This window comes from Leopardus geoffroyi, chromosome B3, assembly GCF_018350155.1.
Source record: "Leopardus geoffroyi isolate Oge1 chromosome B3, O.geoffroyi_Oge1_pat1.0, whole genome shotgun sequence".
NCBI classification, from domain to species: domain Eukaryota; kingdom Metazoa; phylum Chordata; class Mammalia; order Carnivora; family Felidae; genus Leopardus; species Leopardus geoffroyi.
Genome location: NC_059337.1, coordinates 96,982,646 through 97,003,932, shown reverse-complemented (window position 1 = coordinate 97,003,932; position 21,287 = coordinate 96,982,646). Strand labels below are relative to the sequence as shown.

General features: G+C 36.7%; 1 long non-coding RNA gene across 1 annotated transcript in view; it reads left to right on the top strand.

The window, feature by feature from the left end:
- Positions 1-1,700: 1,700 nt before the first annotated feature.
- Positions 1,701-21,287, top strand: part of LOC123583785 — a 77,985-nt gene continuing 58,398 nt past the window's right edge. The window contains exon 1 of the long non-coding RNA XR_006704998.1: positions 1,701-1,850. This is a non-coding gene — a long non-coding RNA (uncharacterized LOC123583785). The remainder of the gene's footprint in view (positions 1,851-21,287) is intronic.

Below are 21,287 nucleotides of genomic sequence, written 5' to 3'. Positions count from 1 at the left end.
GATGTATCTGGAAGCTAGATTACACAGAGTGCTCATGTGCAATAAAGTCCTTTAAGCAAGAACCACAGATCTTTTTTTTCTTTTTCTTTTATTTTTTTAAAATATAATTTATTGTTAAATTGGTTTCCATAGCACAAATCTTTAAAAGAGCTCTAAACTAGAATACTTACAATGTTCAAGTGCATAAAGATGTATGCTTAAATAATTACTGGCTGGACCTTGAGACAAAATGGGTACTCGAGTATTTGACACAGTGATCAACAAAATATAAAAGTCTTTGTCTATAGACACACAAAATATCAGTTGCTAGCACTGCCCATCTTAGCTACTTGTGACGATGGAAGAGTCACTTAAACTCTGAGTAGCTGTTTCCCTCTTTGTAAGTTACAAGGCGTAGGCTAATAATCCGAAACATAGCTTTCACTTAAAATTATCAGATGCCTGGGTTCTTTTGAACACTAAGTGTTTCTGTGGATAAAGTAAATGGTAATGAAATCATTACATAATTACTAAGGGAAGCCAGTTAAACTAAACTTCTATAAATCTTCTAATTGGCTACTGATGCATGATTTTGAATATTTTCTCATGAAAAGATTCAGGGAGACATGAAGCATAGTGTGCACAGGATGGAGAATGAGATCTCTGTCTTTTCATCTTAATCTTGTACGGACTTTACAAGTGTCACTTCTGTAGAATCATTTGGCCATGCCTGTAGGAGGCCAGTACTCTTTTACACTGGACTAACCTGAGAAAAATATCAAGGACTCTGCTACTGATGTCCTTAGTAGAATCACTTTCCTTTGCTGGCTTCTTATTCTACTTTGTGCCCTTTTACAGAATTTAGCACTTTTGCCCGGTACCTAGTTTTTGTGTGTGCCAACCACGCTGTTAGATTGAAGATTCCTTGGGATTGCAAACTATGCTTTGATTATATTTTCTGCAATACTTAAAACTGGCTTAGCATCTAATCATTTTGTAAATATTTATTGAATTGAATTCACCTGCTTTTATTTATATGTCCCCCAAAGATTAGATGGACAACTTTTGGACATGAATGAGATTTCCTGATCTGTGTGATCTAATCAGATTCAGAATGACATTTGTAGTAGGATATGTGGTCAGACACAGGTGGCTGGGATGACCAGAATGCTCTAAGGCTGGCCTCTAAGCCAGGGTTCCAGTTTGAGAGGTGACCATAGCTTATGGCCTTGAGGCTTGCCAAAAGTAAGGATTTTCAAGGCTCATCTTATCCAACTATATATTTTTTTAAATTATAAGACATTGTCCCAAACTTTTTATATCCTTTTACTAGGTCATCACGTTTTGGCACTTAGTTGTAGGATTATTTTAATTTAAGAACTGTGGCATCTCAGTAGGGAGGTAGGAGGTATAAAAGCAATGTTGTTCAAAAGCTCCTGTCAGAAAATGAATGAATGTGAACTGTGCCACTGAAACCACAGGCCAGTTCAGGGAATCACCCTAATAAATATCTGGCCCAGATCCTAAATTAAACTCTGATGAACAGATCTGCTCGTTCTTGGTTTTACGATTTGGCCAAAGAATAAGGTGATAATTTCCCTGTGCCACTAAACGGGAAGAATGGTGAGACGATTAGAATGAAGAATTAGAATGTTAGAGTGGTTGCTACTACTTCTTAGAATGCACCCATGCTGAGTACCAAGCCAAGTGCCCTTAAATTCCTGTGACTGCAATTGTAAGCACAATTAAATTGCCTTTGAGTACTAAGGAAACCTTCAACTCCTGTGTCCTTTAATGGCAGATACCTTCATGACTATTTTGTCTGCCTAAAAAAGAGGAATAAATCAGAGCTACAATTACTGTGATAAAAGGTAACTCCTAACAGCTGAACTGGGTTAAAGGAAAACACAAAGAAATCAAAGGTGCAAATTAAATTTCCATAATAATAAAAATTTGCATGATATCAAACAGTGAGATACCTTATTAGTTGATAAATAACCTCATTGCTATGTACCTTAATGTATATTTCTCACATTTTATCATAATTATTTCTTGCCTGGGGACATTTGTTAAGAAAATACTCAACACTCACCCACAGAAATGTCACAAGATACACTTTTCTAATTAAGTTTTAGGATGAATCAAATACATTCTTTGATTTATGCTGTGTCTACAGAATTTTGCTGAGATGATTGCAGTTGATTTATGGCAATCACAATGTTAAAACAAGTAAAATAAAGGAATAGTAATAGTATAATTAGTGTATTTTGATATAGCTTTTAAGGGTATGTTTTATTAATAAAAATATCCATAAGTAGTTATTTTTGGAAAATTTTATATATGGAAATATTAAATATTAGTAGTTCTTGGACCAGATGACTAAGGTGTTCATTAAGCAACTTTTAAATTACTCTTTTCTGTATCTCTGTGCCATTTCATTTTATTTCTGTCCTATTTATTCCTTAGAAAGGGTAAAATGGTCCATATTGATAATGTTCTTCAAAGCAAGGGTGAGAATTCAATTTCTGTCTTTCAATTGGTTCATCAAAGATTTTAAAGGTCAATTCTACATCTGGTATAAGTTGCCTAATTGGGGTTCGTGATTAACAGAAGGAGACAAATTACAATATGGTTCCCAAAACTGTGTTCTAGTTTAGAAAAATAAGAACCATAATAAATTGTTCAAGGAACAATAATAGTCAATATAGTTACAATAATAGTTAACTTTTACTGAGCTCATGTGTCAGACACTATGCTCAGATTAAAATAATCATTTATCCTCTTATAAGCTCTGTGATCTGTGAAGTAGTTCCCATGTTATCTCCCTTTAACAGATGATCAGACTAGGATACTACGTGTGTATTTATGAATATATGCATACAAGTGTACATATATATGCATGAAAACAATGGAATAATCACACTTAGGTGTATTTTTAAATCTGAATTTTTCACATAGCAGTATGTTAAATCTTTCCAAATCAGTAGAGCTAAATCATCCCGTTTTCAGCTATGTAACACTCTAATTCTATTGACAGATAATCAGATTGATTATAGACACATTTTACTTACTCAGTTGTTCCATGATTTCAAGTGGAATTGCTGGGTCAGGGTGTTCCATTCATTTAAGTATTGATGCATACTGTGAACTCCTGTCCAGAAAGGTTTTACCAATGTACACACCCAAATCAGCACTGTATCTGAGACGTCATGTTTTCCACTCTCTTATCAGCAGTTGATACTACCAATTTCATTAATTGTCGAAACCTTCTTGACATAAATGGATGGGGTAGCATGTCATTACTTCAATTTGTATTTCTTTATTATAGGTGAGGTTTTCTTTCATTGTATTCATTTAAGATTTTTATCCTTCATTGTAAAGTATCTGGAGAGTGCCTTGCCTTCTACTCTAAGAGTTTTTATTTAACTGTCTATATAAGGCTATCATCTATGGAGTCTTATCTTTTTCCTACGGGTTGTAATCTTTTGCTATCATTAAATTAGCCCAGATCAGGAAGAGCCCTTTGAAGCAAGCTCTTATGTTTATTGATATTTTCCACTATTTTTTTAATTAAAAGAATGTTTTTTTAATGTTTGTTTACTTTTGAAAGAGAGAGAGTGTGAGCAGGGAAGGGGCAGAGAGTGAGGGAGACACAGAATCCAAAGGAGGCTCCAGGCTCTGAACTGTCATCACAGATCCTGATGTGGGGCTCAAACCCACAAACCGTGAGATCATGACCTGAGCCCAAGTGGGACGCTTAACCATCTGAGCCACCCAGGCGCCCCAAATATTTGCTGCTATTTTTTAAAGCACATTTTACTTTCTGACCCAGCAACAATAAAGGAATAAGAAAAATCACCTTTGGGCAATTGCTAGTAAGGACTGTTTTAGGCTGAATCATTAGTGGATTATAAAACTAACACGTGAATGTGTGACAAGAAATAGGATGATTATATAGCCTCAGAATACCTTCTACAAGGGGGAGTGGATGGGTGGCTCCATCTGTTAAGTCACCGACATTTGATTTCGGCTCGGGTCATAATCTAGCGGTTCATGGGTTTGAGACCCACCTGCTTTGGATTCTCTTTCTCCCTCTGTCTCTGTTCCTCCTTGGCTTGTGCTCACTTGCTTGCGCTCTCTCTCTTTCTCTGTCAAAATAAATAAATAAAAACATCTTCTACAAGGTACTATAATTACAAAGGAAAAATGAATAAAGTGGAGAAATCTGATGACTCTATCTTAACCAAATACTTGAAGTTAACATTACCAGCAATAAGATAAATATATTTATTCATGTATCTCCTGATAGGATATACTGAGAAGAAAACACACACTTGGTGATAATCCTTCCCCAAAGGCATAAACTGCATCTAATCATGAAGGAACACCATGGAAATTCAAACTGAGATAGCATACAAAATAACTGACCTATACTCTTGAAAAATGTCAAGGTCCTGAAAGTCTTACAAAGACCGAGGAAGCTGCTAGACTTGGCCTAAAGAAATACAACAACTAAATGGAACATTTGATGCTGAATTAGATCCTGAATCAGGGAAAAAAAGTTTGTTTTGCTATAAGGGACCTAAGTGAGATATTGGCAAAATTTGAGTACAGTTTCTAGATTAGATTGCAGTTCATTTCCTGATTGGTAATTGCAACTATGATTATATCAATCAATACCCTTATTTTAAAAAAAATACTGAATCATTCAAGGGTAAGACACATTGTATCTTCAATGTATTTTCCAATGGTTCAGAAAAAGTAAAGGTGTGTAAACACATACAGAGAGACAGAAGGGGGTAGGGAAGTAGGGAGAGAAGTAAATGAGTTGAAATATTAACATTTGAGGGTTTTGATAAGGTGTATGACAAGTCCTTGTACTATTTTTGTAACTTTCTGTAAGTCCAAATATTTCAACACAAAAAGTTTGCCCTTGACTTTATTTTGGTATCAGTCCCTTTTTTGTTGATTTATATGTTCTGCTTTTTAGAGTGCCATAATGTCCTTTAATGGAATGAAAACATTTTAGTTTATCCCTTTGCTGAAATTTCTTTTTTTTTTTTCTTTTTTTTTTTTTTAAATTTTTTTTTTCAACATTTATTTATTTTTGGGACAGAGAGAGACAGAGCATGAACAGGGGAGGGGCAGAGAGAGAGGAAGACACAGAATCGGAAACAGGCTCCAGGCTCTGAGCCATCAGCCCAGAGCCCGACGCGGGGCTCGAACTCACGGACCGCGAGATCGTGACCTGGCTGAAGTCGGACGCCCAACCGACTGCGCCACCCAGGCGCCCCATGAAATTTCTAATATGAACTGTATGTTCCCTATAGGCCAAAAGATACAAAAAAGGATGAAACTGGCATTTTGGTCCCCTGCTAACCCTCATGCTAAATATGAACATGGTTAAATATGGCCTAATTGAGGCCACATAAGTTAGGCTATCATATAGATAAGTTATCATATAGTGATGACTTCAATGTGTAACTTAAATGTGTTTAGCATGTTTGTATTTCTTTTTGAGCTGTATTATTTTTATCTTATTCAGGTTATTAAGAACACCTTAAAACACACTTAATGATATTACCTATTTAACACCAAATATAAATTTTTATTTGTATGGTGTTTTGGTAAGATTTAATGTCTTCTGGTGCTAACATTGATACTGTAGCTTTGATTCATGCCATAAAACTGTTGACATGAAGCTGCTCTCATGAGTTTATTGTAGCACTTTTTAAGACTTTTTTAAATGTTTATTTATTTTTGAGAGAGACAGAGCGTGATCAGGGGAGGGGAAGAGAGAGAAGGAGACACAGAATCTGAAGCAGGCTCCAGGTTCTGAGTTGTCAGCACAGATGCCGATGTGGGGCTCAAACTCATGAACCAGGAGATCATGACCTGAGCTGAAGTCAGACGCTTAACCAACTGAGCCGCCCAGGAGCCTTTCTTCTAGCACTTTTAATAATTAACTCTACTGAAGGAGTTCAGGATAAGCCTGCCTTATACTTACTCTCTATTGCACAAAAGGGAGCTGTAGTGAAGACCAGAGAGTATTTTAAAAGATAATAGCAGGTTTTCAAAAATTAAAACTCATTCTAAAAGACTGTGGGTTTCCCTAATGCAGAATATACTGACTATCCCATGAACAAACCTTGGTTTGGAAGCAAGGCAAGTGTAAGTTGAAGCTAACTTTCAGTGAGGACCATAGAACTCTGGACCAAAAAACAAAACCTCCAGTACTTAGACAATTTGGGACTGCACTGGGAAAGGAATGGACATACACAGCTAGTGTAAGGAAAAAGTACAAAGAAAAACATGTTCTCAAAAGTAAGGCTAAGTTAGAAATTCTAAGAAGACTAAGATGCAGTAAATTATGCAACAAAGCCTACAATTAAATGTAATTTATAGTGACATAAAAATAGCTCCCCATTTAGCAAAGCCTTGCTGGAGAAAATACCTCATAAAGCCCAAGGTAGTGCTGATGCTTTGTGCTGAATTCTAATTGTCTTCTGAATCCCTTGGGTTCTTTAATTAACCTTTGTAACCCAGTCCTCAGCCCAATCCTCAACCATGGCTGAGCTCCTGCAGAATTATGATCCTGTTCAGCAGTAGGTCGCCAAATTGAAGAATGCAAGGTTGCTACTATAGGATTTTTCTCCATTCTGGGACTATGGCATGAAATGAACTACGAAGAAATTTGGTGATCCTGCACTGTTGTGTATTTTAGCTTTACTTCTCTCCCTGAATACTTTCCCTTTTCTCAGATAAAGTGACACCATTATTTGTAAATATCTACAGGAAAGCTCAGTAAATTTATTATTTTGATGAAACACTTTTTAGAAAGGATCAAATAGAGTGTTCGGGGGCCATTTTAAGATCACATAAATCAATGTCGTGTGAATGCTCAACACATTTGTCAGAACCAGTTCAACCTTCTCAGCCTTGCCTCTGCCTCATGGTGTACATAGTGTCTGAGGAAGATTAGGAACTAATCAGGGGAAGTAGCTAGTCTATGAGCAACACGGGCCTCTGGGAGAACTAAACTGGTAGACATTTAGAATTACACTTAGGTTATGTTTAGAGGATAAAATTACCCCTGGTAACCCCAAATCTGATCTCTTTTTCTGCTTTTTTGCTTTTGCTTTTGTTTAGATTCCACATATAAGGGAGATCATACAATATTTGTCTTCCTCTGATTTATTTCACTTGGCATAATGTCCTCAAGATCCACCTATATTGCCACAAATTATAGGATTTCCTTATTTTTAATAGCTAAATAATAATCCATTGTGTGTGTATACACACTCACACATATCACTAATTCATCCATCCATCAGTCAATGCACACTTGTCTTGGCTATTGTCAGTAATACAGCAATGAAAATGGTGGTGCAGTTTGCTTTTTCAAGTTAGTGTTTTTATTTCCTTTGGGTATATTTTCAGAGGTTTAATTGCTGGGTCATATGATAATTCTACTTTTAATTTTTTGAGGGAATCTCTTTCTTTATATTTGTAATCTTAGATTCTAGTAGACAGCCTAGCTCATAAGGGGCCTTTGGTAAATATTGGTTGAAGGATAAACTATAGGAAACACAAAATGAAAATACCTTCCATTTACTAAGCATTTATAATGTGCCACTCACTGTGCTTTACATGAATTATTTTATCCACTCAGAAATCCTATAAGGTATCAAATTTTCATAAATAAGAAAATGGAAGCCTAAAGAGGTTAAATGAATTGCCTAATCTAAAAAAGCTAGAAAGTGTCAGGGCTGAGATTGGAACTCATGTGTCTTATTTCAAAAATTCATGAACTAAACCACTATTTTACTGGGGAATAACAGAATCTGAATAACCTTGCAAAGAGAGGGTTACATTTTTCTTTTTTTTTTTTTTATTTTTATTAAAAAAATTTTTTTTAACGTTTTATTTATTTTTGAGACAGAGAGAGACAGAGCATGAATGGGGGAGGGGCAGAGAGAGAGGGAGACACAGAATCAGAAGCAGGCTCCAGGCTCTGAGTCATCAGCCCAGAGCCCGATGCGGGGCTCGAACTCACGGACCGTGAGATCGTGACCTGAGCCGAAGTCGGACGCCCAACCGACTGAGCCACCCAGGCGCCCCTACATTTTTCTTAAAATTGGGGGATACAAAATTTTAACCTGTCCAGCCAGATGTAAATATGGAGTTACAAAAGCCCAAGTGTTGACTAAAAAGGGCAAAGGTCAACTATATGCTGCATTATACTCCCTCTGTGAGGAGCAATGATCAATTATCAAAATTATTTGGTGGACTGTATTAATTTCCTATGGCTGCTGTAACTAGTCAAAACTAGTGACTTAAGGCAACAGAAATAGATTTTCTCATAATTCTTGGAGTCAGAAGTCTGAAATCATGGTCAGCAGGGATGTGATCCCTCCACTGAATCTAGAGAAGAACTGATTCCTTGCCTCTTCTAGTGTCTGATAGCTGTTGGTATTCCTTGGTTTCTAGCCCTATCTCTTCAATCTCTGTCTCTGTCTTCACATTGCCTTCTTTTCTGAATGTGCTATCTCTCTTTGCTTCTCTTTTATAAAGACACATGTGAAGGCATTTAGAGCCCTCCTGGATAATCCAGGGCAATCTCATCTCAAAATTCTTTAGGTCACTACTTCTGCAAAGACCCTTTATCTAAATAACATAATATTTACAAGTTCCAGGGATTAGGACTTGATATCTTTGAGTGGCCATTATTCAACCTATTGCAGGGACTTAACAAGAAAGTCTTCATGGGGAAATCGGAAACTCATCAATCTGAACAGTGCAGATAAAAACTGCTATTAGAGAAAAGAGGGGAATCGTTTGGTCTTAGATTTTAAGGGAAAGCTTCATGAAAGCAGATTTTCAGCTGCATTGGGAGGACAATTACAGGTTTTATGGAGAAATGGTGAGCAGAGACCTTGAGCAGGGAATGTCTAAGATAAATTTGGGGACAACAAAAAGGTCTATTTGGCAGGATCTGGTAAATATTACTCAGGACAGTCAATATTCATCCATTGTTAAGTGATTAGTGTAAAACATTAAAAAAAACTGGCTGCGCTTAAATTACTAAATGTGAGGCAGCATCTTCTAATAATACCCCATTTTCTGGCAGATGTCGAAGTAGTGGTTCAGAAATCCCAAATGTTCCTCCATATGCATGTGGAGAAGGCTGTTTGTCTCCCTAGATTAGAGCTCGAAACATGCACTACCAATGAGTCTCTGAGATCCCTGAGGGGAATGTGCTCCAAAGATACAAATACCTTTAGGAAAATTGAGGTAGCATCTAGGGATTTGAGAACTAGAGCCTCAGCTCTTGAAAGATCATCAGTCGTTACCAATGCTACTTCATTACAAATATAAGTCCTCATTTACTCAAGTCCTTTGCCCAGTTCTTTCAGCTTAGTTTTATGTCTCACAGCGGCTGATCACTTGGGGCTTAGAGAAACTCTGGTAACTTGATTTTTGCAAAGATGTATTTATTCTGTTGGGGAATACCATCATTTTTCTTCATTTTCTCTGACATTTTGTCCATTATACTTCTGAGTTTGCCCATAGGACAGAAATAAATAGCTCAGTCTTCTTTAAAAACCAAGTGTGAATGGAATAAATTTAGAAGCTGCTTGGTGCTCCTGATGCTGATTGAAGAGTGTCTTCAATTTATTCAGTCCCTCTTTTATTCCTAAAGGACACAAGTTATTTATTTTGGTTCATGGGAAGAGCTCTTGGCACTATGGATAGAGCCAAAGTAATTACCAATAATAGTTGAGCATAACTATGGCCAAGTAAAGCCCTGACTGAAAATCTGATTTACTCTCTGGTTTGTAAGATAAAAGCAATAGCCCTATACCAGACAGATTATATTTGCAACTAACACTTTAATGTTTAAAGTCCTACTCTAGTGCAAATTAACTGTGTATTTGTGTTTTGGAGGAAAGTAGTGTCAGTGTAGCGGTCTTCAATGTCTTTCTGCTTTATTTTCACAGGGCAGGGGGTGGGGACTGTAATTCTCAGAAAACCGTGACTCTCAGTTATCTGTCAAAATAGAGGTTTCTTTCAAGCAGCAATTTCACCATGAAACCCTTTTGGTCTATAAGGATCAGAGTACTCTTACAGGAAGTGGAATTCAAGAGTACTCTTCAAAGCAACTTGTAGTCTTTCTTATCCCTCCTTAGCTTTTGAAGAATGTTAAGGACCCTGCTGCTGCTTTGAATGTTCTCTAGGTGTACTTCTAACCCTAAGACTTGGGTCTCACCTGGGTTTAATCACCCAGGTGGTAAAAAGTTGGTTAGGGAGATAAAAATAATACTCTAACCCTATTATTTTTTTAAATGTTTATTCATGAGAGAGAGACAGAGAGAGAGAGAGAATGAGAATAAGAATATGAGTGGGGGGAGGGGAGAAAGAGAGGGAGACACAGATTCTGAAGCAGGGTCCAGACTCTGACCTGTCAGCCCAGAGCCTGATGCAGGGCTCAAACCCACCAACTGTGAGATGATGACCTGAGCTGAAGTCGGATATTTAACTGACTGAGCCACCTATGGCACCTCCTAACCCTGTTCTAACTCTGATTTATGTACTTGGACATTTCTTGATGTCCCAGCCTGCTACTCAATAGTCTTGGGCATGATCTAAAGAAAATAGATATAATTGGATAGCTGCAGATTTAGGTGAAAGAAATTTTAAGATGTAAATAATGCCAGAATGGGTCAGGGAATAGAATTAGCTAAAGATAGGAAAGGCTGGAAGACTGATGATCAAACATTATAATTTCAAGTACCTATGTTTGCTCTGCTAACATGAAGATGTGCATAAAATTTTAAAGGAGTTTTGGCTCATGGTTTTCTGTCACGATGCTAAGTTTACACATGACCTTAAGTACTATTTGCTAGTGATGCTCTTCTCTATTTGAATAGGTACAGATTCCATGGGTTACAAACTCTGGCATGTGTAATATAAAACCATTTTTTAAAGAAAAATTTCAATATCGATTGATTTTTATCCTGACCTGTGTTCCATCATCTTCATTCCACATAGATACTCTTGGGGTTTTCTAAATCAGTTCTAGAGATCCTAGGCTAATTATCTCCTCTCCTCTGTGGTAGGCAGAATTCTACCCCATAATTCCTGCCCTCTGGAGTTCATATGGTTTCACTTAATCAAGCATGAATCTAGGTACTGCTGTGAATGAATTTTGAAGATATAATTAAGGTCCCAAATTAGTTGACTTTAAAAAAGGGAGATTATTTGGTGAATCTGGCCTAATGGCATGGAGCCTTTAGATGTGGGATTAGAGATCAGAGACCGAAAAGTCACAGGTTGGAAGCTTGAGAAGGATTTGATGTGGGCAAGATGGATTGCATCGAAGACAGAAGGAACCTCATGGAAAGGAATGCAGGCAGTCTCTAGGAGCTCAGAGTGCCCTGTTTGGCTTCTAGAAGCTGAGAACAGCCCTTGGCTGGATAGCTGACCAGGAACAAGGACCTTAGTCCCATAGACACAAAGAACTGATCCTGTCAACAATCTTAATGAGTTAAGAAGCAGATTTTTCCTGAGCCTCTAGATGAGAACTCAGCCTGGCAGACACCTTAATTTCAGCCTTGTGTTACCGTGAGCAGACCACTCAGTGTGGCCCCTCTAGACTTTTGACCCTCAGAACTATAACTAATAGGTATTTTAAGTCTCCTAAGTTTGTGGTAATTTGCTACACAGCAATAGCTAACTAAGATATCCTCTTTCCTTTAAGGTTGTGTAAGAGTTCTAATAGGACCACATAATGTCAAGGTCCTGGAGGGGAGAGAAGTCAGGAAATAACACCAGGTACTCAGTTGCAATCGTCCCAGTCAGATACCCATTGCTGCATCATCATCTATTCCCTGTTCCTACCTGCTGTCTGGCCTTCCACACTAAGCCTTTGTTGCATATTCTCAGTTCTATCTGTTCTCTGGTCCATGCTGGTATCTGTTGCTGTATCCCTCTGTCCACACCACTTGCCTTTCTGAGCTGAGCCCTTGGGGTCTCTGAATCTGACCTCAGGATGAGGTACCTAGAATCGTTCTGCAGGCATTTCTAATTCATTGTTCTTTAGCCTCTGGCCAGAGGGCTTTTCTATAAGGCTGGAAAAACTCCTGGAGTTGGAGCCTTATTAGGGAAAATAGAAATTGTCCTCTTTGCTCTCAAAATTCCATATTTATTTGAGATTATTTTATCATTTTTGCCTCTCCATTTCTCCAACCCCCACACCAGATGTTTGACCCAAGAGAGGATCAGGATATATATTTCCTTTTTTAGAAATTCTCTTTAACATTCCAACTCTATGGCTTTCCTTCCCAACACTTTACAGGAAATTTACATATCCCCTTGAATGGGAACAACCTATATAGCAAGTATTCTTCCTGTTTTATTTGTTTCATACCTGGATTTGGGGATACTAAATTAAAAGCTGATAATTTGACTCATTTGGTTTTAGATTTTGTTCTGACAAGTCCATCCTAACATACTAAATGCTGAATAAAGGTGATGGGATCGAAGAGGACTTTGGGGAAGAAATAGATGAATTAATGCTTTAAACACTTTGATATCTATTTTATGATTATATTTTAATGATTTAAAAATTCCAACCATACATTTTTTAGAGTAAATTAAGAAAGGTGAAGCTATTTAAAAAGAACATGAGTGTCTGTTTCTCAGTTAAAATTACTCAAGAATAATGACTGTGAGGAAGTAAAAGTATTTTCTCTAGTACAGGATATTTAAAACAAGGTTGTTTTATAAAGATAATTAGTTTAACCTGGTGTTACATAATATTTTTCAAATATTTATCACGATAAATATTTTATTAAAATTTTTCAAATCTTAACCCCATTTTGAAATGATAATTGATGAAGATGAAACTTTGGAAAGTTCTTCTGGGGAAATTAGCCTCTAAGTGTTCTGATCTTTGATATGTTATTTTAACACATTGGATTCTATTATTTTTTCACTTGAAAGAACATTTCTATTAAATTGTGAAGATAGTTTAACAAAATGATTAAAAGATTAGTGTAACAATAAAATAGTAGACTATAAGCGACTTAGTGATAGTTTGTTTTAAATTTCAACCATAATAGCCCAGTGCATGCACCTACCTTACCCTTGTTTATAAAGGACATTTATTAAATTCCAGCCTGCTCTGTCAATCAGTGGGGTTTAAACTATGTTTAGGTCAAAGATTTAAAATTGCTGTATTTATTTCTGTCACTCCTGATAAATATGTTTGAAGAAAAAAATGGATCCATGTATGAAAGGTTTATAAAACCATTTTAGATTTTGGCTTTTAAAAATTTCTTCAAAGAAATAAACTAGTTTAATGTATTCTGCAGATGGAAAACCCAGTTTATATTTCTCATTTGAAAACTTGCTCTGTGTTAATGAAATGTTTCTACAAAGGCAAGTGATAGAGAGAGGACTGTGTTGACAGCACTGTATCAAAGACCCGTGTTTTTAAATATGACAAAGTTGTTGCTAGCTGAGGGTTAAATGCTTTTGTGTAAGCATTGTCCATGAAGTAAAACTGACGGGCAAACCTTACAATTTATTAATTAAAAGTGATATCGATAAATGGTAAGGGGTAATACTTGTGAATATCAAGTTTTAGCAATATCATCTTAATCACGTTTGGGGCAGTCTATTAACTGGTGGATACGGGCGTTCAATGCATTGGACTTGCTGTTAGAAACGAAACAACTGGCTTAGCACACTGCTGCTTGTTTTCCAGCACTTTACATCATGCGGTAGTTATTTAGCAGACATCAGAGTGTAAAGGAAAAACAGGGGCCTAGAAATTAGGAAACAAATTGTATTGAGATCCTTACCGTTGCAAATGCTAGAAACTCAACTCGTACAGATGAGACAATGGAAGTACAAGGAGCTTCAACTACAGCCTGACACAGTTTCCAATGATGTCAACATTAAGTTTCTTCGCCTGTCTTTGTCTACTCTCTTTTAGCTACGTTTGGTTTGAGAACAGCATAAATCTAGAGAATAGTGACTTTTAAAGAACTCTCATAGCCTTGCCTGAGCTGCAGTTGCACCCCTGAACCAATAACAGTAACCCAGAGGTGAAGTGAAATACTCTGATTTGTCAGCTTGGGTCACATGACTTGTGGATGCTGGAGGAAAGTAGGACTACCTAATGTGCAACCTCATCCAAAAAGCATTGACTGGAGGAAATGCAGTTCCCAAGTAGTAAAGATCCTGATTACTCAATCGTCGTTACCTTTGTTCTATCACTTTCTTTCTTTCCTTAGCCACAAGTGTGGCTTGCCACAAGTGTGGCTTGCCGCAAGTCATCTAAATAGTTTAGGCCTCCATTTCTTCAACTATAAAATAAAGTGTTGTGCTCTATGATTTATATTCATCCATCTTTCCATGCATGCATTCTTCAGTAAGTGCTCACTCTCTGCTAGGAGCTATGCTACTTGTTAAGAATTCAAAGAGGATGAAATATGATGTCTTTGTGTGATGGTCTAGTATGGGGGATAGACGTAAGTTAAATAATAGTGCACTCTCAGAGCGGTATGGAATACTACTAATAGCTATCGTTCTTTAAGAATCTAGTATGTGCTTGGTTCTGGTATACATGATTTATGTACATTTGGGAATGTGGCCCTCATGTTACATGATAAGGCAATTACTGAACTAAAGTACTTAAAGAGTTGAAACCAAGATGAGAGGGATTTGGCAGATTACTCAGAATCAGATGATCAGTGCTGGAAGCTGGAAATTTGCAATTAATGCTGGACTCTGGATTCTCTGTTCTTTTCACTATACCATAAACAAAGAGGGAACAACTAACTCTCTAGGCAAGGATCCGGGAAGCCTTCACAACGGAGGCAACATTACAACTGACTGGAAAGATAAGAACTTGTATAATGAGGAAGAGAAGAAATCAGGAAAATGTATGGTTTCCTTGGGGAACAGTAACAGAGTGTTCCCAAAGAGTTGAGTCAGGAGGGCTGGGGAAAGGGAGAAACACAGCTAGAAGAGGAAGGCTACAAATGTGGTAATGACTTTGGCCAAAGACATTTAGTCCTTCTGTACACAGTAGAAATATCATGGAAGAGTTAAGACAGAAACTTGAAGAATCAGATCTTGATTTAAAAATATCATTAGCAGTCCTTTAGATCCTAATAATTTATAATCTAATACATTTTTATTAGGTAACTTGGAACAAGAGCTCGGAATGGTGTATAGAGAAAATATTGTAAGATTTATTGTAATTTTGAAGTTTTGATTTCCACAATATCTTTTTTATAAGTCCTTTTCCCCTCGTTTCAGTTCTCTTGGTTGGTATTTCCTGAGCACCATATGAGTGCAGAATTTTAGATTTTATATTTTTACCTCCTCTCCATGATCATTCTCATTTTACATAAAGAAAAACAGGTTCACAAAACTCAGACTTGTCTGTGCTTATATCTACAACTGTGCTTTTTAGTTCAATGCCTTTTTCATGCAAAGTAGCTTGCTTTTGTGTTAACCAACAGGATAATTTAAATGTCTTGGGGTCATTGTCTCCCTGGAAAAAGATGTGAGCTGAAGGTGATCAGAGCAGCTGTGCTTACATTTTTTTTGTTTTTGGAGAGGGGAGGCAAGGAGAGTGTGCGATTGCCAGCAGGGGAGGGGCAGAGGGAGAGACAGAATCCCAAGCAGGCTCCATGCCCAGCAGGGAGTCTGACCTAGGGCTTTGAGATCACAACCAGAGTAGAAATCAAGAGTCAGATGCTTAACCAACTGACTGAGCCACTTAGGCACCCTGAAGCTATGCTTATCTTAAGGCTGACATTGCATTAGACTTATTTATTTACTTTTACAATGTGGACTATGATAAATTAAATGGAATGAACAAATCAACTAACTATATATTAACAATGCTGTTAAATTATTTTTTACTCACTTGGCCTGGGATTTAATTATGTGCTCATGTTAAGCCATTATTCATTTGAAAATGCCCCCTAGTACTTATGGTGATGTCTCATTCATTATAGTAATTTCTTTGAGTGTATCACATAAAAATTGTACTTGAGTTATTATGGCTTTTCTTGAGATGACATTAACCCTCTGGCCTGGTGCTGAAAACGCTTGACACTTTAAATAGATTAGACAATGTCTTGATACATTTCATAAAGAATGGTCCTATAGGATCCTAAAATTGCAGGAAAATAAAACCTTATATGCTTTGAAAAATTAAAAGCACAAGTCTATTTTCATGTATGTTTCCTGATTTGAGGCATAGATCCTATTGGTATTTTTATTTTAAATGAAAGTTAAATTACATTCAGATAATCAAACTCCTCAAACTTCCCTTTCCTGATCCTTTTTTCTGACTCTCATTTCTGTGTACAGAAGCTGGGTGATAACACTGATACTACAAATGTATTGCAAGTCATATTGGGTAAATGCATTGAGTTTAAGTGTCATGTTTGGCATGTAAAATGACTCAGTGACCTTCATCTTGTACAAAAGCACATGCTCTCTCTCTATATTTAAGAATAGGGTTTTTTTTCAATTATTTTTTAATTTTAATTTCAGTATAGTTAATATACAGTGTTATATCAGTTTGAGATGCACGATACCATCATTCAACAATTCCATAACTTACTCAGTGCTCATTATGACAAATGTGCTCCTTAATCCCCATTACCTATTCACCCACCCTCCCACTCACCTCCCCTTTGGTAACTATCAATTCTTTATAGTTAGGAGTCTGTTTCTTAGTTGGTCTCTCTCTTTTTTCCTCTTCACTCATTTTTAAAAATGTTTATTTATTTTTGAGAGAGAGAGAGAGAGAGAGAGCGCGCGCGCGCAGGGGGAGGGGCAGAGAAAGAAAAGAGAGAGAAAATCCCAAGAAGGCTCAGTGCTGTTAGCACAGAGCCAGACGTGGGGCTTGATCTTATGATCCTGGGATCATGACCTGAGTTGAAATCAAGAGTCAGAAGGCTAACCAACTGAGCCACCCCAGGCAATCCACACCTTTGCTCATTTGTTTTGTTTCTTAAATTCCACATGAGTGAAATCATACGACGTTTGTCTTTCTCTGACTGACTTACTCCACTAGCATGATACTCCATAGCTTCATCCATGTTGTTGCAAAAGGGAAATTTCATTCTTTTTCATGCTGAATAATATTTCATTGAATTTATATACCACATCTTTATTCATCAGTTGATGGACACTTGGCCTGCTTTCATAGTTAGGCTATTGTCAATAATGCTGCTGTAAACATTAAGGGAGAATGTATCCAATTGAATTAGTGTTTTTATATTTTCTTTGGTAGATACTTAGTAATGAGATTACTGGATTGTAGGATAGTTTCATTTTTTTTAATTTTTAAGGAGCCTCCATACTGTTTTCCACAGTGGCTGCATCACTTTGCATTCCCATCAAGTTATATCTAAGAATAGGTTTAATAAGTATTTGTCCTCAAGTCACCATACCTTATATCCACATTGGAACTTTATCTTTCTATAAATATTTCTATCAATGGATACTTAAGGCCAATTTGACTCTCAGTCTTGTTGCATGATTTCTTGCTTGGTTTATTAGATTTACGAATGTATCCATGATTTAAATGCATTTATGTTTGTTCTGTAATTCCCTGATGCTCACTGGACACATTAATATTTCTCATGGTCATCTAAAGGAGAGTTTTTAGCGCACAATTATGTTATTTCATATTTGCTGGTGCAGGAGTTTAGATGAGGTGATGGATTAGAAGTATATAGTCTTTATTTGATGTTTTATAATGTCCTTATTGATAAAAGGGACATTTATACATTTAGTAGTGAAATTTTCTGTTCATTGCCCAAATAGTCTAGGAAAAACTGCTCCTTAAAATCTAGTTTTGGGGGCACCTGGGTGGCTTAGTTAGTTGAGTGTCTAATTTCAGCTCCGGTCATGATCTCGCGGTTCATGAATTTAAGCCCCACATCAGGCTCACTGCTGCCAGCCTGTCAGTGCAGAGCCCATTTCAGATCCTCTGTCCCCCTCTCTGGCCCTCCTCTTCTTGTGCTCTCCCAAAAATAAATTAATATTAAAAAATATAAATAAAATCTAGTATTGGCGTGCCTGGGTGACTCAGTTAAGCATCTGCCTTTGACGCAGGTCAAGATCTTGCAGTTCATGGGTTCGAGTCCTGCATTGGGCTTTGTGCTGACAGCTCAGAGCCAGGAGCCTGCTTCAGATTCCATGTCGCCCTCTCCCCCTGCCCCTCTCCCACTTGTAGTCTGTCTCTTTCTGTCTCTCAGACATAAACATATTTTTTTAAAAAGTAAAATCTAGTATTGATAAGAGGGGCCCCTGGGTGGCTCAGTCAGTTGAGCATCTGACTCTTGATTTGGGCTCAGGTCATGATCTCACAGTTCAGGAGTTCAAGCCCTGCATCAGGTTCTGTGATGACAGCATGGAGCCTGCTTGGAATTCTCTCTCTCCCTCTCTCTCTTCCCCTTCCCTTGCTTGTGCTCTCTCTCTCTCTCAAAATAAATAAGCATTAAAAAAAAATCTAATATTGATAAGAAAGGCTGAATATGTGGAAATTATTTCTATCTAAGGGAATGATGGGTAAAATTGAGAAAAGAAACTGAGTTAAGGTAAACTGTTTTAACTTGGTTAAAAACCAGGTCTTATTACAATAACTTGTTCATTTGAGGATATGTGATCCTCTAAAGGGACTCATGAAAAGGCAACACACATTTTCATTCCTGTTTTCAAAGGTTTCTCAGATTCCAGAAGACTGCCTGAAAACTGCTTAGAGTGAATTTTGCGAGCTGCTTTCCATTTTATTCCAGGAAATAATGGGAACAGTCCATCCTAGAAAAGCAGAAGGTGACATTACAAAATGCAGTTTACCTAATGGAGTAGAAATATTTCAGTAAGTGTTAAGACAGTTTCTTGAGGTATAGCTGACACACAATAGACTGTGCATGTTTAAAGGGTACAATTTTAGGGGAGCCTGGGTGGCTCAGTCAGTTGAGTGTCCTTCAGGTCAGGTCATGATCTCACAGCTCGTGAGTTGGAGCCCTGCATCGGGCTCTGTGCTGACAGCTCAGAGCCTGGAGCCTGCTTCGGATGCTGTGTCTCCCTCCCTCTCTCTGCCCCTCCCCTGCTCATGTTCTGTCTCTCTTTGTCTCTCAAAAAATAAATAAACGTTTAAAAAAATTTTTTTTAATTTTAAAAAAGGGTACAATTTTAAAGATTTTGTATATCTAGGTACAATTCCTTTATCAGATATATGATTTGCAAATGTTTTCTCACATTGACATCTGTCTTTTCACTTTCTTAACAGTATCTTTCAAAGAGGTCACATTTTAATTTTAATGAAGTCCAATTTATCAGTTTTTCTTTTATGGATTACACTTCTGGTGCTGTATTTAGGAAAACTTTGCTCATCCCAAGGTCACAAATAGTTCTCTCCTATATTTTCTTCTATTTTTTAAAAATAGTTCTTGCCTTCACATTTTTATTCATGATCTATTTTATGTTAATTTTGCTATAAAATGTGAAGTACAAATTGAAGTCTATTTTTGGTATATGGACATCAATTTTTCTAGCACTGTTTGTTTAAAGACTATGTTATAATGAATTGTCTTTCAAATTTATTGAAAGTCAGTTGTCCATATATATGTGGGTATATTTCTGAACTTTCCATTCTGTTTGAGTTTTTTTTTTTTTTATCTTTATAACAATATCACATTGCTTGATTATTCTAGATTTATAAGAAGGCTTGAAATCAAATGATGTTAGTTCTTCAACTTTGTTATTTTCTAAGGTCTTTGGGCTATTTCATGAAGACTTTAAAATTAGTCAATTTCGGGGCGTCTGGGTGGCGCAGTCAGTTAAGCGTCCGACTTCAGCCAGGTCACGATCTCGCGGTCCGTGAGTTCGAGCCCCGCGTCAGGCTCTGGGCTGATGGCTCAGAGCCTGGAGACTGTTTCCGATTCTGTGTCTCCCTCTCTCTCTGCCCCTCCCCCGTTCATGCTCTGTCTCTCTCTGTCCCCAAAATAAATAAACGTTGAAAAAAAAATTAAAAAAAAAAAATTAGTCAATTTCTATCAAAAACCCCACTGGGATTTGGACTGAGATGGTGTTAAATCTATAGATTAATTTGAGAGAATCACCATATTAACCATATTAAGTCTTCTGACTCTTGAACATGGTATATCCCTCCTCTTATTTTTTTTCTCTATTTTGTCTTTTAAATTTCTCTCAGCACTAGTTTGTAGTGTTTAGATCTTACAGTATTTTGTCAGATATCTACCTGAATATGTAATATATTTTTGATCATTGTAAGTGGTATTTTTAAATAAAATTTCAACTTTTGGGGCACCTGGGTGGGTCAGTTGGTTAAGTGTCCAACTTTGGCTCAGGTCATGATCTTAAAGCTTGTGGGTTCGAGCTCCTGACAGCTCAGAGCCCGAAACCTGCTTCAGATTCTGTGTCTCTGTTTCTCTGTGTCTCTTGTCTCTACCCCACTTGTGCTTCTCTCTCTCAAAAAAATAAACATTAAAAAATTTTTTCAATTTTCAATTGCTTGCTATATAGAAATGAAATTGATCTTTGCATATCAATTTGTAACAGGTAACCTTGCTATTAGTTTTTTAATAGATTACATTAAATTTCTGTATATTTAAATAATTTTATACTAATAATTTTTTCTGTCACTATGCTTAATGTTTAGGGGTCACGAACACTTAACAATTGCTTTGTTTAAGGTCATCTGTGAAGGATTTAGCAATTCTATAACAATTAACATTTATATCTGTATCAGAGAATGCACGGTGTTATAAGAGTTATGGCTGGGACCCAAATGCAATTAGGAATAAAATAACTATCTTTTGCCAGAGACCATGACTAACTTGAAATTTTAAACTATTTCCTACATATTGTTAATGTTCAATAAATATTAAATATTAGTATAGTTACATAGGATAAAGCTTTTTTCCCCCCAATATTTATTTATCTTCATATAACATTTATCTTCTAAAAAGCCCAGAATAATGCATTAAAGCAATCACAGAGTCTCTCTTTAAGATCATTATTTTCTCTTCTTTGTTTTTTGGACCATTGTGAAGAGCTTTAATTAGGATTAAACAACAGTAGTCTGTCTTTATCAAAATGTATTTAATGAAAATGTTTGGTTATTTTCTCCTGAATAATTTTAACTATCAAAACTTTGTTCTTCTAGGATGCTTACAGAGAACTAGTCATAGCCAATAAATCACTTTCAGAAGAAATCTGTTCAAAGACACATTTATAGT